Below are 15,498 nucleotides of genomic sequence, written 5' to 3' on the forward strand. Positions count from 1 at the left end.
GAGTTACACATCTATAAAATAACTCAAAGTTAAGAACTCAATAATGAAGAAATTGTGGAATAAAGGGACTGGCAGTGCTCAGTTAAGTCAATTAAATGCAGCTCAGTCAAGTACGCATTTGATTCTTTAAAAACAATAGCAACTGAGTACTGTGCACCAATATGATGACATCTTATGTAAACTCAGTTAATCCTCACAGTTTTATAAGTAATATCAATAATTACAATGTTATTACTGAATGCATTAATTTAACTGTTTTATGACAATTTTAAAGATGAGAAAATGAAAGCTTAAAGACATGTGAAGACTTGACTAATATTACTCAATTAGTAAGTGACAGAGCTAGAATTTTTGTTTAGACCATAACATTGATTTACTGGTGAATTTTTATGACAAAAATTCAAAATTACATGTATCTTGCTCTTAATTAGCAAGTCAAATATTTTTAAATGGTAGCATACTCCCTCTTTCTATTGCTATTTGTTTAAGGCCTATTTCCAGGTAATAAGCTTTGACTTATTTATTTTTTTAAAGAATTCATTTTTTTAAGGTTTACAATAAAATTGAAATAAAGGTTGCAGTCGCAATTTAAAGAAAATATTTATGCAGCATTTATTATGTCCCAAGGACTATTCTACGTATTTTAAATATTATCCTTTTAATCTCCTTAAGGACCTATGAAGCAAATAATATTATTAATCTCAATTTATAGATGAGAAAAGTAAGGTACCAAGAGGTTAAATCACTGCCAAAGTTACACACTGAGTAAGTGGAAGAATTGGGATTTGAATCCAGATTATCTGGATCCAAAGGCCATGTTTTGTTTTGTTTTTGGTAATCCTCATCTGATTTTTGGAGAGAGTGGAAGGGAGAGGGAGAAACAGAGAGAGAGAAACATCGATGTGAAAGAGGTACATTCATTGATTGCCCCCCCCCACAGTCCCAATGAGGGCCGGGGATCGAGCCTGCAACAGAGGTACATGCTCCAGAGCAGAATTGAACCTGGGACCCTTCAGTCCAAGGGCCAACGCTCTATCCACTGAGCCAAACCAGCTGGGGCCCAAAGGGCATGTTCTTCACTACTGCATGTGCTGTGCCTCAAACCAAGGTTTCCTGTCTTAACCATTATAAAATGCTAAAAATATAATCATTATTGAGAGACAAGGTTTATAACATAATGTAATTATTAGAAAAATAACATTCTAAAATTCTTGATTATATTTTAAAACGGGATAACATTGTTGCATGACATATAGTAGAAAATTCTAGAATTAGATTGATTTATTATTATTTAAGAATGAGAAACATTTTAAAAATAATTATAATGATAATATGCAAAATGCTTCAGCAGAAAGGGAACATTGCTGCAAATCATGATATTATTAAATATTGAATTATTATTGAATTATTCATATTACTGAATATTTCTTTCTAGAAAAAGTTCAATAAATATTTGTGCAGACTCTCAAGAAGATGCAAGACTACATGGTCTCCTTTAAACAGATATCAGTAGCTGTAGGAGAAAATGATTAAGTTGTAAATGCACAAATGGAAAAGAAAATATACACTGTAATACAAAATTAAAATTGTCATTGGATGCAGTAAAAAGAAGCCGTAAAGCTCCAGAACAACAGAACTGAGTAGACTCAGGAGAAGTAATAGTTGTGATATTAATGCAAGTATTTATTCCTTACCTGAAGCTTAAGAGAAAAAAAAACAAAAACCTCATCAAATTCCAGGCAAAATTAATAAAAAGTGATTCACACCCAGGATAAAGAAAAGTATCACAAGCATCTAGGTAAGAAAAACAAGTTACTTACAAATGGAAAAGTCAAACTGATATTTCATTTTTCCTATACAAAAACAAATGCCAGGAAAAAGATATACACCTACATGGGAGAATATTATAAACCCCAATTCCATATCTGAGCAAGTTATTGGTAAATATGAGGAAAGAGAAAGACATTCGAGGATATGTATGACTTCTGGAAATAAAGATGTATTTCATTGATTGAAAATAAAGAACTCAGGTATGGGGGAAATGACAATAAATTAGCTTGAGATTAAGTAACTAGTGGAACATATAATCTACTGTCAAATCTCTTACATAACTGTGAAAATGAATATCAAATAAAGCCCACTGTTATAAAGAAGGGCATACGCTCCAAGAAAAAAAATATCTTTGTATAACATAAAGAAGAAAGGTTTAAAATATGAGAGAAACTGGGAGATGGGTGAGAAGATGAAGAAGGTGATGTTCTCATTTCATTTCATATACATCAATGTGATAAAACTGAAAGAAAAACATAGCTTCAAATTTGCACATAAAAATACACATAAGCACGAACAGAAAAAGAATGCATAACCTCCAAATCGGTGGAGGGGAAAAAAGAACAAAGGTAGAAAAACATAGGAAAATAAAAGAAATATTAGAAACAAAGGGGATGGGAGAGTATCAAACTCATCAGTCATCATGCCTGTCCCCCAGAGTACGTTACCCTCACTTCTGCTCTCATACACATCACACTGTATGTAACATAAGCACTTGTCTCTCTCTCTCAGTGGCCAACATGCTCTTGGAAGTTCAGTCTTCCAGTTTTCTGACCCCAACCTTTACCCATCCCATGGCCCGAGTCCGCAGTCAATCAATCAAAGGCGGGCAGAACAAGCTCTGTTGGAAGGTGGAGGGTGGGTTTAGTTGGAAGGAGGACTAAAGTCAGAGAAACTAACAACAGGGTGAAGTGAAAGAACATTAGGCTTGGAGTCAAGACAACTGAGTTGCAATCTTGGCTCTCCCACTAACAAGCTGTGGGTCACTGGCAAGTGACTTTGTTTTCTTTTCCTACAAAATACAGAAGTTACAATTAGTAATGCCTATGACATTTCCAATGCTAAAATTTGGTGATTCTATAAATAGAGTAAGACTGAAAAGTAAGTTAAAAATACCTTCCATTTTAGCAGTCAGATTATGTGTACAGATTTTATAATTTATTTAAAAATAATATTACACAAAAAGGAACTAATCTTACTCTATTACTCTCCAAAACCTTTTGAGTAATCAAGAATTTACAACACTGGAGAACAGTGTTTTGGATAAAAATACACAAAAGCACATTTGGAAATATATTGTGAAATTCATAATGATAATGGAAAACAGATTTGAGAACTATTTAAAGGCATTGCACAATTCTGGTGGAGAGGTGCAATCAAACTCTTTGATTCCCAAGGGGGGAAAGTTCCTCATTTAAAACCAGGCAAAAGTGAAGAGATGAAACAGACTGTGGTTTGAACAAGTTCCACAAGTGATGGTAAATGGCTAGGGTATGTTTTTTTTTCTTTTTAATATGAAATGTTTCCTTCCTGGAAATGAACCAAATATTATTTCTTAATTGCTGTTTTTGTTGTTGTTAAAATAAGCACTTTCTCTTTCCAGAAACATCTTGGCGGGTACCAGCTACTATTACTGGAAGTGTGATTCTTCAGTCTACAGGCCGACGCTCTATCCGCTGAGCCAAACTGGTCAGGGCGAGATTCTTGAAGCTAACATTAGGTTTTTCTTCAGCTGATAACTCAGTTCTTCGGTGCAAGTAAATTAAAACAGCAATAAGTTTGGAACACGTAAAATACAAAGAAGTCTTCATTCTCTGTAATCTATCCTACCCACTAAATATCAATTCCTTAAATGACTATTTTAGCTAATACCAATTACATTATACAATAAATTACATTTCATTAAATTCTTTCCTATTCATAATCTAAGATTCATTTTTTTAAAAAATCTCGATGAATATTAACAGCCTCTGTTTCTTGCATAAAGGACCAGTGGCATCAGCTGCCTACAGGCAGTGCCCTACACAACTCCAAGGGTGCTCATTCATGTAGATTACAAAAGTATCCAGGAGTCGTGCAACTTAAAAGCCCTAGTTCCTAGTATACCTAAGTAGGGCACCAAGCAAGTTCCTGGGCCCCCAGAGAAAGGCTCTTTATTCTTACCATATTATGCTTCTCAACCTTGTGGATTTGTTCTAAATTTGTAGGAATCTGTTCCCACAAATAGTTGTGCTAGGATTTCTGTGCTAGGAAATGTTGACACTATTGTAGATATCTGCTATTTCCACCCCCTTTGCCCAACTCCACCCACCCTGCCTCCCCTTCTCTTGCCCTTCATCACATTATTGTCTCTGTCTATGGGCTATGCATATATGTTCTTTAGCTAATCCCTTCACCTTATTTATCGAGTCACCCCCACTCCCCTTCCCTCTGGCACTATTTTGAGCACAGGAATCCACTGCACTAGAAGAGAAACAATTTCTCCAAAGCTGAGCCAATATGTTCACAAATATCTATAATAATAAAAGCAGAATATGCTAATTAGACTGGATGTCCTTCCAGACGACCTTCAGGACAAAGCCGGGGCTGCGAGGAAAGCCTGGGTCCCGGGTGCCAGAGGGAAGCTGGTGCCGGCAACCAGAGGAAGGAAGGCCTACTCTTGCATGAATTTTGTGTATCAGCCTCTAGTAAGAGTATAAGAGACAAGCACCTAGACATACATACAAGGAGGTTTTGGTTTTTTTATTAGACAAACAAGATGCTTTCTATTTCCATCAATGAATTAGGTGAGGAGACTTGTAACTGTCCTGGCTTCTGCATATCCAAATCTGTGTGAAATGAATTAGCATCCTGCCAATCACCCTGAGATTGCTTAGCTCATTTGGCAGGCATACAGACTACTGGGAGAAACTGTGAATGTGAGCAACTGTGTGGTGCCATAGCAGCAAATGGCTCTAGCTGCAGGACACCAGGTTGCAAACCTAAACACCTGCTCAGACTAGAAAGGAGATTACTGATGGATTAGGACGAGTCTATCTAAAACCAAGAAACAAAACCCTCAGAAGACTGTGTCCAAAAGAAGATGCATCAGCAGTTAACTGTCATATGTTAAGAATTAATACATGAAAAAAATTTTAAACTCGATAGCTCATTCTCGTATTATTTTACATTCCCATCATCAGGAATAAAAGTACACGTTTTACTGTACTCGCATTAGCACTGGGCATTACAGTTTTTAAAACTACAATTGATCATTATTTAAATGTGAAGTCCTGTGAAGTTCAGGGTAACAGGGTTTCTATTGATTCAGACGTGTGTAGGCCCAACAGAAGTTTATTTGCAAAAAGGACTTGAGAGGCTTTTGGGAGAAAACTTCCACCGTAGGAGTAATATTCAAAGTGTTTTAGCTCAGAATGGCACGACCTTTGATCAATGAGAAGCAGGCACAGTGGTGGCATTAAGCAGAGTTCTGCAAGCCCGCCTATCTGCCAAAAGACTGGGCTGCCAGTGCACCTAGAAAAGGGGTTGGGTCAGTAAAGGGGCATTCAAGGGGCTCAGGGCAGCAGCTCTTTTAAAAAATATATATTTTATTGATTTTTTTTACAGAGAGGAAGGAAGAGGGCTAGAGAGTTAGAAACATCGATGAGAGAGAAACATCGATCAGCTGCCTCCTGCACACCTCCTACTGGGGATGTGCCTGCAACCAAGGTACATGCCCTTGACAGGAATCGAACCTGGGACCTTTCAGTCTGCAGGCCGATGCTCTATTCACTGCGCCAAACTGGTTAGGGCTGGGCAGCAGCTCTTTACCCACCAGTACATAAGTATTTCAATATTGTATCAACTTTTACAGCTGTACTGATGCATATCTGCTGAATATCAGCCTGTCCTAGGAAGAAGAAAACTGCTGCATATTGGACCTAATAACACTTGACCTTAGCAGTCAGAAAGGAAGGAAGGTTCTGAGTATAGTTTGGTGTTGACACATTTGTTTCCCTGTGGGTCTTAATTTAAAGAATGGTAAGTTATACCCAGCCGACATGGCTCAATGGTTGAGCATTGACCTAAGAACTGGAAGATCACTGTTTGATTCCTAGGTGGGTCACATACATACCTGGGTTGTGGGCTTGATTCCTGGCAGGGAACATACAGAAGTCAGCTGATCAATGATTCTCTTCCTTCTCTCTCTCTATCTCTCTTCCTCCCTCCCTCCTTCCTCTCTGAAATCAATAAAATATATTTTAAAAAGAATTATTAAAAAAATAAAATAGAGTGGTCAGTTATGAGTAAAGTCTCAGGCCATAGTTGCCTTTGGTATTTTCTTTCCTCGTCTCCTCTACCTCACTTCAGTAAGACTTTAAGGTCTTTGGGGGTTTAGAAATATAGATTCTATCAGTTGCTGTTTTCCATGTCCATTGTTGCCACACTAATTTAAAACATTATTTTATGACTTGATTGATTCTGTAACATCCATACCTACAACCTCTTCTTTGTCTGGCCACAGATGCCAAATTACAATTCCTATAATGAGGCTCTAATCATGCCACTTTCCTGCTCAAAAATCTTCAGTGGTTTGCAGTTGCCCATTAACCAAAGGCCATCTCTGTAACCTGGAATTTAAGTCCCAGCACAGGCTGGTCCCTACTCCTTTCCTTTCTTGTCCCCAATACCATCATGTTCATATATTAGCTTGTGTTTCCATGTATAGGAGCTACCTCTAGTCCCCATCACAAGTCTGCACTTTCCTGTCTCCACAATACACCCCATTTCTAACTGTCCACATTCTATCTTTGAAGCTCAGTTCAAATCCCATCAACCTCCATAACTAAATGTCAATATTTTTTGAACAGCTATAGCATTCTGTATATCATATCTTCCACATCACTTTTATTTTCATTTAACATCAGTTGCTTAGAACTGGATTAACCACAGTTCTTAGTTCATGACACACATTCTGACTTCTTTCTAGTAATTTTTTTCCATAATAAGCTACTCTAAGGCAAGTACTATACAGCAATCATATTTTCCAAAGTACCTAAAAGATCTTTGATAAATAGTTAAAGGAGCCAACGAACATATTTAAATGACTTCCTTCTGTAGTGTCCATAAAACCTGTTTCAAAATGATCCATTCTGTGTGGTCTAATCTATTGCACCTTGAAGTACTCCGCTCAGCTAGTAATTTTTTCCTCCCATATTCCCATATTAAACTGAATGATGTGTGTGTAAATAAATTGCAATTATTTTACTTTGGCAACTGTAATGCTTTCAACACATTAAAGTTTACCAGGCCACCACCTTTCTCCCCTTTCATCTATTAAAGTAGGGTGTGGTGCTAAGGATAGAGTGAGAATCCTCAGATGAGAATTCTGCTAATTATTACTAGCTCTTACACTGTCTTGCCTTCTCTAATTTGTGTAACCAATTGGAGAACTGGATTTTCCATCATGACAAAATGTATAATTATGTTTGTATCCAAGTAGTTGTAAAACTAAAATTTCATGACCCTCTGTAGGAATGAAAAGGATATGATGGGTAAAAAGGATACAGAGAAGAATAAGATAGAACTTTGTCTGTACCCTTACGGCCATTCTAATCTTAAATAGATGATTAAAAGGAAAGTACCATGTTATATGACAACAGATAAGAGGGATGTTATCCAGATTTGAGGCAGGTGTAGGTGATCAGGTAAGCTTTTTTTTAAATCATTATGATTTCAGAAGTGAGACCAGAACCATGAATAGAAGTGAAGGGAGGTGTAGAAGCAGTGTGATGACATTCTGGACAGAGGGATATGTGCAGACCCAAAGGCAAGAGAGTGAACGCTTGAAAAAATAAGAGTTCACTCTGGTTGCAGTGCAGAGGAGTGAGCCTAGAAAAGTGAGTGAGTGCCAGATGTCACATTCAAAAGCTACAAGTTTATCCCTAAAACAATAAGAACAATGACAATGTTTTCAGTTAGGGTGTGTGTCAAGATCACTTTGGATACTTTTTGGAGAATATTTTGAAGGATATAATTTTTCATTTTCAGTCACATGGTATGCTTCACTCACTCCCATATATCCCTACAGATAAGGATGATTTAAGAACTTGGAGCTATGATTAAGTAATGTTTTTGCTTAATTGTGTTTATGTTTTCCTCCATAATTCTTACAAAAGTCATCCTGGGGCATAAGATATGTGATAAATGGGGATCACTATGCTTCCACAAAGGCTATTCCTAATTAGCACATACAGAGCAGCATCACTGCTGGATTGACAGCACCAGGAAAAACCTGTTCACAGAGAAGAAATGGTGCACACAAAAGCAGAGGAGTCTTTCCTCAGAAAGATGAAGTAGATAAACTTTTCTTAGTCTTCCTACTAAGTACAACTAAAAACCCTATGCATTATATATAAAATAAACAGAAAATGGCATAAAGACGGCAGACCAGTGAGGGAACTGGAGACACAAAAACCTTCATGATGGTGTGCTCCTTGAGCTTCCTTCTTCCCTGCATATCCCAGACTCAGAGAAGAAGTTGGCAATCCCAAAGCACGAATGGGAATGGGGGGAAAGACCCCAAAAACCAAACAACAAAAGGATGAAGAAAATAGCAGCCTTACAAGATAGATCACATTTAGACAATAACCACTGAACTCCTCTACCCTAGCTAAACACCACAGAAAAACTGTGGTCCAATCTCAGCCATTCCAGGCAGAGGCTAAGTGGAGCCTAGACTTCTCCTCTTGCAAAGCTCTAGTGAGCACCCCAGTGACTCTGCCCGAGTGGTATCAGCGAAGGTTAAGTAGACAGAGGGGTCCTTTATGCTAGTGGAGACCACAGGGGTGAGGATTGTGTCTCACTTCCACACTCATCCAGAAGTAGCAAGGGGTCCCACTGTAGTGGTGTTATGGTAGGAGAGTCACGACTTCCACCACCACCCAGCAAAGAGGTGACCACCTTGCAGTGTTCGTGGAGGCCATGTGGGGAGCCACAAAGAGGCCCTCTTAGCCCTCCCAGCCAGGATGCTATCAGTGGCGGCTTAGCAAGGAGCCAGAACTTCCATCTACATCCAGTGGTAATGAGGCCCCCTGATACTGGTACACATACTATCAATGGCAATGGGGGCAAAATGAGGAACCTAAATTCTATGTTCACCTGGCAGAAACAAGGCAGTGGTCTTCATTCCTCTTCCTCTGCTTAGAGGAATGTTTACATAACATTCTTAAAATTCTCCAAAATTATGGAAATGGAGAATAGATTAGCAGTTGCAAGAGGTAAAGGGGGCAGCTAGGGGTAGAAGGAAAGAGCATATTATGGGCTATTCTGTATCTTGCCTGCATCTGGCCTGATTGGGATATTACACTATAGTTTTGCAAGATGTTAGCTTTGGGAGAAACTAGGAAAATGACATAGGGGATCTCTCTGTATTATTTCTTACTGCTTGTGACACTATAACGATCTCAAAAGAAAAGGTGTAATGAAAAACAAAAAGCAAAAGGCAAAGAAGCACAATTTCAAAGTATTTCAGAAATAGTCAAGAGATAGAAACTGCATCTTGGTGACTGGGGTATTTTTTTTTATACCTCCGCTACACAGCACGTGGACTTGGAGTAAGCACTAATAAATTTTGAGTGAATGAGAAAGTAAATAAATAAAGCAAAATGCGTGTGTAGATACTAGAACACAGCATATGGAAACTCTGCTTGGTTCCCAACTTGCTGGGAATTTTCCACTCCTTTTTTGGAGAAGCAAAGGTGAACAAGTCTACTGACCCTGAGAAGCACTGGCTTAGAATCAAAGGAAGCCATCTGGAAGGCCGCGTTCAGCAACAGGAAGTGGCTAATCACACATTTCTTTCTCTCATGTTCTCTAGTTACTGACATTATTTTTGACATTTAGCCCTAAACCCATGGTATTTGCGTGTGTGTATGTGCACCTGTGTAAAGCTATTTGCATGTGTTGATGATTGATGGTGTGGGGTAGTGTTTCAATTCATGTAACAATGCAAGATAGCATTCCAGGGTATTATGGATTTTTAGACTTAAGCAGTTATTTAATAAATATGTAAAGTAAACCATTACTACTATATGTAGCATCATGTTAGTGGTTGGGAAATTTTCTGTTACCTGATATTTATAAATTTTGTCAAATTATGGAAGCAGTTAAATGAAAATAAATCATTAACTATGGAAAAAGTTATAAGACAGACTAGAGGCCCAGTGCATGAATTCGTGCTCAGGTGGGGACCCTCAGCCTGGCCAGCGATCAGAACCATCGGGGCTGTCTCAGCCAGTCCCTATCAGGCTGATTGGGCCGGCCAGCAGGGGGAGGGACTATGGGAGGTTAGCCGGCCCTGATCAGGGCTGGCTGGCCAGTGGGGGTGAGGTGGGAGGGACTGTGGGAGGTTGGCACGTCAGGGCCATGGGAGGTTGGCTGTGGGAGCGCACTGACCACCAGGGGGCAGCTCCTGTGTTGAGCGTCTGCCCCCTGGTGGTGAGTGTGTTTCATAGTGACCAGTCATTCAGTCGATCAGTAGTAATGGTCGCTTAGGCTTTTATATATATAGATTTGTAAGGCTGCAAGGTAAATAAGTTTGTATGGAAAAGCATTATGTTTAAAAAATGCAATGCAATCCCATTTATAATAAGAAAGCTATATATTTGCTAAGAATAATTTGAAGGAGAGTAGTGTAAAAAATTTTTTTTAATATATTTTATTGATTTTTCACAGAGAGGAAGGGAGAGGGACAGAGAGCTAGAAACATCGATGAGAGAGAAACATCGACCAGCTGCCTCCTGCACACTCCCCACTGAGTATGTGCCCGCAACCAAGGTACATGCCCTTGACTGGAATCGAACCTGGGACCCTTCAGTCTGCAGGCCGATGCTCTATCCACTGAGCCAAACCGGTTAGGGCAAGTAGTGTAAAATTTTACTGAAACTGATATATAAGAAGAGCAAGTTGTAAATTTATATTGGAGGAATGTACCTCTCCAGTCATTCTAATACTCATGTATACTGTTCATCATATTCTGTTCCATATATCAAGGTGTCCATAAAGCAGTGGTTAGGCATGAAAAAATATCCCTGACCTCCAACCAACCACACCTCTCTTTAATTAAGGCACAATAAGTAGGTCCTCTAAGAAGCTCGAAGATGCAATTTCTCCAAGATTTGGATAAAATACATAAAATAATTTAATCAAAACTTGTTGAATTGTAAATTTTTATAAAAACTTGTAATACTTTAATTTCCCCCCAAACATGATCCATTTGAACAAACTGCTTCCAAGTGAAATAGTAACGGGTAGTCTTTTATTAAGTCCTTTTAAAGTCTCTTTGGAGGACTTTCCAGAAATTTGAGAAAGTGAATGATTGTAATGATTGGGTAACAACTCCTTTTGCAAGCCATAAGTTTTCCAATTCTTCAGTTTCAATAAAATTGAAAAAGGACCTAAGGGAATCATCACCTAATAGATCATTTATAATGCTTTTTTGATGATAGATAATGCATGTCATTTTTGGCATGGAACTCAGGAGGAACTCAGAGAATTTAGTGACATCAGTTTAACCCGACTCTTTCAAGTCCCATCTACACATTTGTATGAAGAAGTTTATCAGCACTAAAACCTATGAAAATAGAAATAAAATTGATGCTGTATGCTCTCATTCTAATAGCAATAAGACCGTCAAACCTCAGAGGGAAGGTAGGGGAGGGTGGGGGTAAGAGGGAAAGATCAACCAAAGGACTTTTATGCATGCATATAAGCCTAACTAATGGACACAGACACCAGGGTGTTGAAGTCATAAGTAGGGTGGTGGGTCAATGGGAGGATAAGGACACACATGTAATACCTTAATCGATAAAGAAAAAAATCCATGGATACATGAATAAATAATCCATCTTATTAAAAGATGAATTTCCAATAGTATCTTATTTTTTATGTGTAATAAGTATCAAAATGTACATGTTTGACAAATTATATACAAATCACAATTACAATAATAACTCAGTCTAATAGCAATTTGGTCATAGAAAATTTAAACATTAGTTTCAATTTATATTTACAATTTCTGTAGCAGAGAAGTAGAATGCTGTGTTCAATAAAAGGCTTTAAGACATAAAAATATATTGCAGTCGAATAGAATTATGTGATGGAAGCAGAATGGAAGAGATTTAAGAAAGGAAGCCATGCCAAGTTTTAAACAACTCTCTTGTTCACAAATGCGTACTTCTAGAAGGAATCCAATTTGCTATGGCATTTTCATTTCAGTGGGTACATTCCAAAGTGATAAAATAGTTTTATTTTAAAATGTCAAAATAGTACTATGGAGATGCCATCTTTTAAAATCCTGCCAAAATATTTTTAGATGGCTGGGGGTTACATGGGTTTTCAATTTTTTTTTAAGGAATTACATGAGCAGAGACCCTTGAAGACTACTGATTTAGCAGATGCTGTTTTTCCTGTGTCTCTTATTCATTATTACTGGAAAGAGTTACCAATAGTGGGGATGGGGTAGAGAAGGGAAAAGGAAAATTTTACAGTGATAGCAGGATTTGATCATAATACTGATTTTGACAATTTTAGAATATTGGGTAAATTTTTGTATGTATTTCTAAAGAACACTGTATTCTGACTTTAGGAGGTTTCAGTTCAAGACGGCGATGTAGGAAGATCTTGGGTCACCCCCGCCCAAGAACACACCAAATGCGCACCCTTCATATGGAACAACGGCCTCTGAAACACATACACCTAAAAACTGTCTGAGCATCAGGCGAAGAAAAGAAGGCCAAGGTGGAAGCAGGTAAAAGAGGCTGAGATACAGTCTCACCCTAAATCCCATCCCTGGCATGGAGCCCCACATTTGGGAGGGAACTCAAAACCCAAAGCTTCCCCCTGAAGAGCAAAAGCTTTGAACCCCACACTTGGCACCCCAACTTAAAGCTCTGCACCTGAGAGATGAGCTCCCATGACATCCACAAGATTACAACGAACTGAGAAATGTCTCTTAAAGGGCTACTCACCGGTACCAGGGCTCAGCACAGAGGCAGCCGGTCCAGAGGTGCCCAGACCTATGTGAAGGAGGCTCATTTGCTCCTGAAAGAATGGGTCTGAGGGGCAGACATCTAACCAAGGTAGGGTTGAATGACATGGATCATCTAAGGCCCATGGGCAGGTGGGCAGCGTCTTCATGCTCTCTCTCTGCCTCACTTCAGCCAGTGGGCACCATCTTGCTTTTTCTCCTTCTTTGTCCTGGCAGACACCATCTGCTCTCTCTCTTTGCCACACTCCAAAGGGCCAGTATCTCCTGGAGGGGGCTTTGACACGCATGTGGTGCCCCAGTTTTTGCTGCTACTGCCCAGGGGATACCCCATGATAGCCCGGCTGCAGTGGGCAGGGAGCTGTGTGCTTTGCTGCCAAGGGGCTGTAACAATTGGAGCGACAGTTGTCAGCAAGGCAAGCTAGCACCCCTGGGCACTGCACAGACAGCAGACTGAAACACAGTCTTTCTGCTTATGAGGCCTCCTATGTGCTCGTCCTGGAGCTCTGGCCTGGGGGCAGGCTTCAGGTTTGGCACACAACCAGGGGCCTGCAGGTGCTCTCAGGTAACGAAGGCAGATGGATGCCATCTTTGCTCCCTCCACCTCCCTGCAGCTCACTAATATGTCCCAGAAAGGAGCTTATACATTTGTCTGGAGCCCTAATATATATGACTGCTGCCTAGGGAGACCTCCACATTGCCTCGCTCTTAGGCTTATGGTCCCATAGGAATGTATATATTTGCATACTTCAAAAGCTTCTACCTGAGGGTCTGGCTTCCAATCAGGCTGAATCAAGTGCTGACTGACTGGATCTTCCCTGATGGGACAGTAGCAGATTTTGGCATTCCCTCAACCCCTAGGAGACATTAAAAATAAAATCAGCTCCTCAGCAATCACAAAGGTTTGAAAGACAACCAAGAACCAAGGTAGGGTTGAATGACATGTCTCATCTCCTACAGGAGGCCATTCCTTCAAGATTGGGAGAGGTGGCTGTTTTATCTACTACACAGAAAGCAGAATGAAGGAACAGGAATAGATTCCAAACAAAGTAACAAGATATAACCTCGAGGGAAAAAACCTTAAGAAAATGGAATGGTCATACAGATGTTCACAGAACTTGGAAGAAGATGAGGTGAACACAATGAGAACTTCAATAAAGAGAGAGAAATACAAGAAAGTACCAAATATAAGTCACAAAGCTGAAGAACACAACAACTGAGCTTAGAAATACAATGGACTGACTTTGGAGTTTGTGATATTTCACATTTATCATCTAATTCTACGTGTTTTCCTGTTACAAAATCATGATAGGCTGGAAAATACTCTCCCGGGACTGTAATATCTGAGCAAACTAGCCTCCTCTAGGCAGCAGTTAACCATTCTGGTCCTTAAGTTGATGGAAACCCATGTCAACATGCTAGCAATATTTCCTCACAAAAAGCAAGTAGGAATACATGCTACAAATTCCTTACACCTTACAAATCCATTATTAGTCACCTCTGGGGATGTTTTGGAGGGAAATCAACTAAACTCTGCTCAGAGAACAAGATTTCCAAATGTTTTGGTTTTCATTCAAGAATTTCTAGAGCTCTCTGTCCTCTCTTTCCAAAGAAATTATATAATAATACTTAGAAAGGAAAATGTGTGTGTGTGTGTGTGCGCGCGCGCTGCGGTTGGGGATTTGTCTGCATATGTTTACATATATAATAAGATATTCCCAAGTAAATATTCAAGTGTTTCTATTTCCATAGTTATCCTCCTTTTATAAAGAACAACAGAACTGGGGCTTTGGCTCCTATCTAGCCCTCAGCCTTGCCCCCCCCATCTAGCTATAATTTTCAATCTGCTAATTATTCCAAACTCACTGAAATAGAGTCAAAATCTGCAAAAAGCAGTGTCCTCAAATGCCTATTGTCTCCATGCTCTGTGTCTCTCAAATCCCTTCAGGGGAAACTCAGAACAGCTGCAACCGCTTGGATTTACCACAGGAGTTCACTGACTATTCACAACTGATGGGATGATCCAGCCATTTAAAAATGACCGATCTAGTGCATCCATGGTTCACTGCATTTGGCTTATTGTTGACAAAGTTCAACCATATGTAAATATTTTACATTTAAATGAATTAAATACATTTTAAAAAACTTCTTACCATGTGTCTTTTTGCTAGTTATCCTGTGGTTCCCAAGGCAGAGGTGAAAACCATGCAATGGCCTAAGATTTCAACCATGAGTTCTTGTCCATCTAAGATTCTGATACTCAAGGTGATGTCTTACCCAAACCCTTTTTCCTGAGCACTTACTATGGGCACTGAAAGCAGGCAGTGGGGATACAAAATGAATTAGAAAGTCCCTTCCTGTTAGAATCACTAGTCTGATGAACTAGGAATAAAGACAATAGTTGGTGTGGTGGGAAAAGGAGCCAGAAGAAGCATGAAAAAAGGTCTGAGGAATGAAACTGTGTTATTTAGGGGAAACTACAACTAGTTCCAGCTTTTAACTCAAAGGGTAAAGAGAGATCAAATCATGCAAAGCCTTTATTCCATGCTAAGGAGCTTAAGTTTATTTTATGAATGAGTCAACTAAAAAACATTAAGCAGGCTTGCATTTTATATAATTCATTTTCTCCTTTACTTTCCTCA

The 15,498-nt window shown here is 39.1% G+C and overlaps 1 protein-coding gene across 1 annotated transcript in view; it reads right to left on the reverse strand.

Moving 5' to 3' along the window:
- SVEP1 (sushi, von Willebrand factor type A, EGF and pentraxin domain containing 1) overlaps nucleotides 1-15,498 on the reverse strand; it is a 151,825-nt gene that overhangs the window by 102,112 nt on the left and 34,215 nt on the right. The window lies entirely within an intron of this gene.

This window comes from Myotis daubentonii, chromosome 11 (assembly GCF_963259705.1).
Source record: "Myotis daubentonii chromosome 11, mMyoDau2.1, whole genome shotgun sequence".
Taxonomy (NCBI): Eukaryota; Metazoa; Chordata; class Mammalia; order Chiroptera; family Vespertilionidae; genus Myotis; species Myotis daubentonii.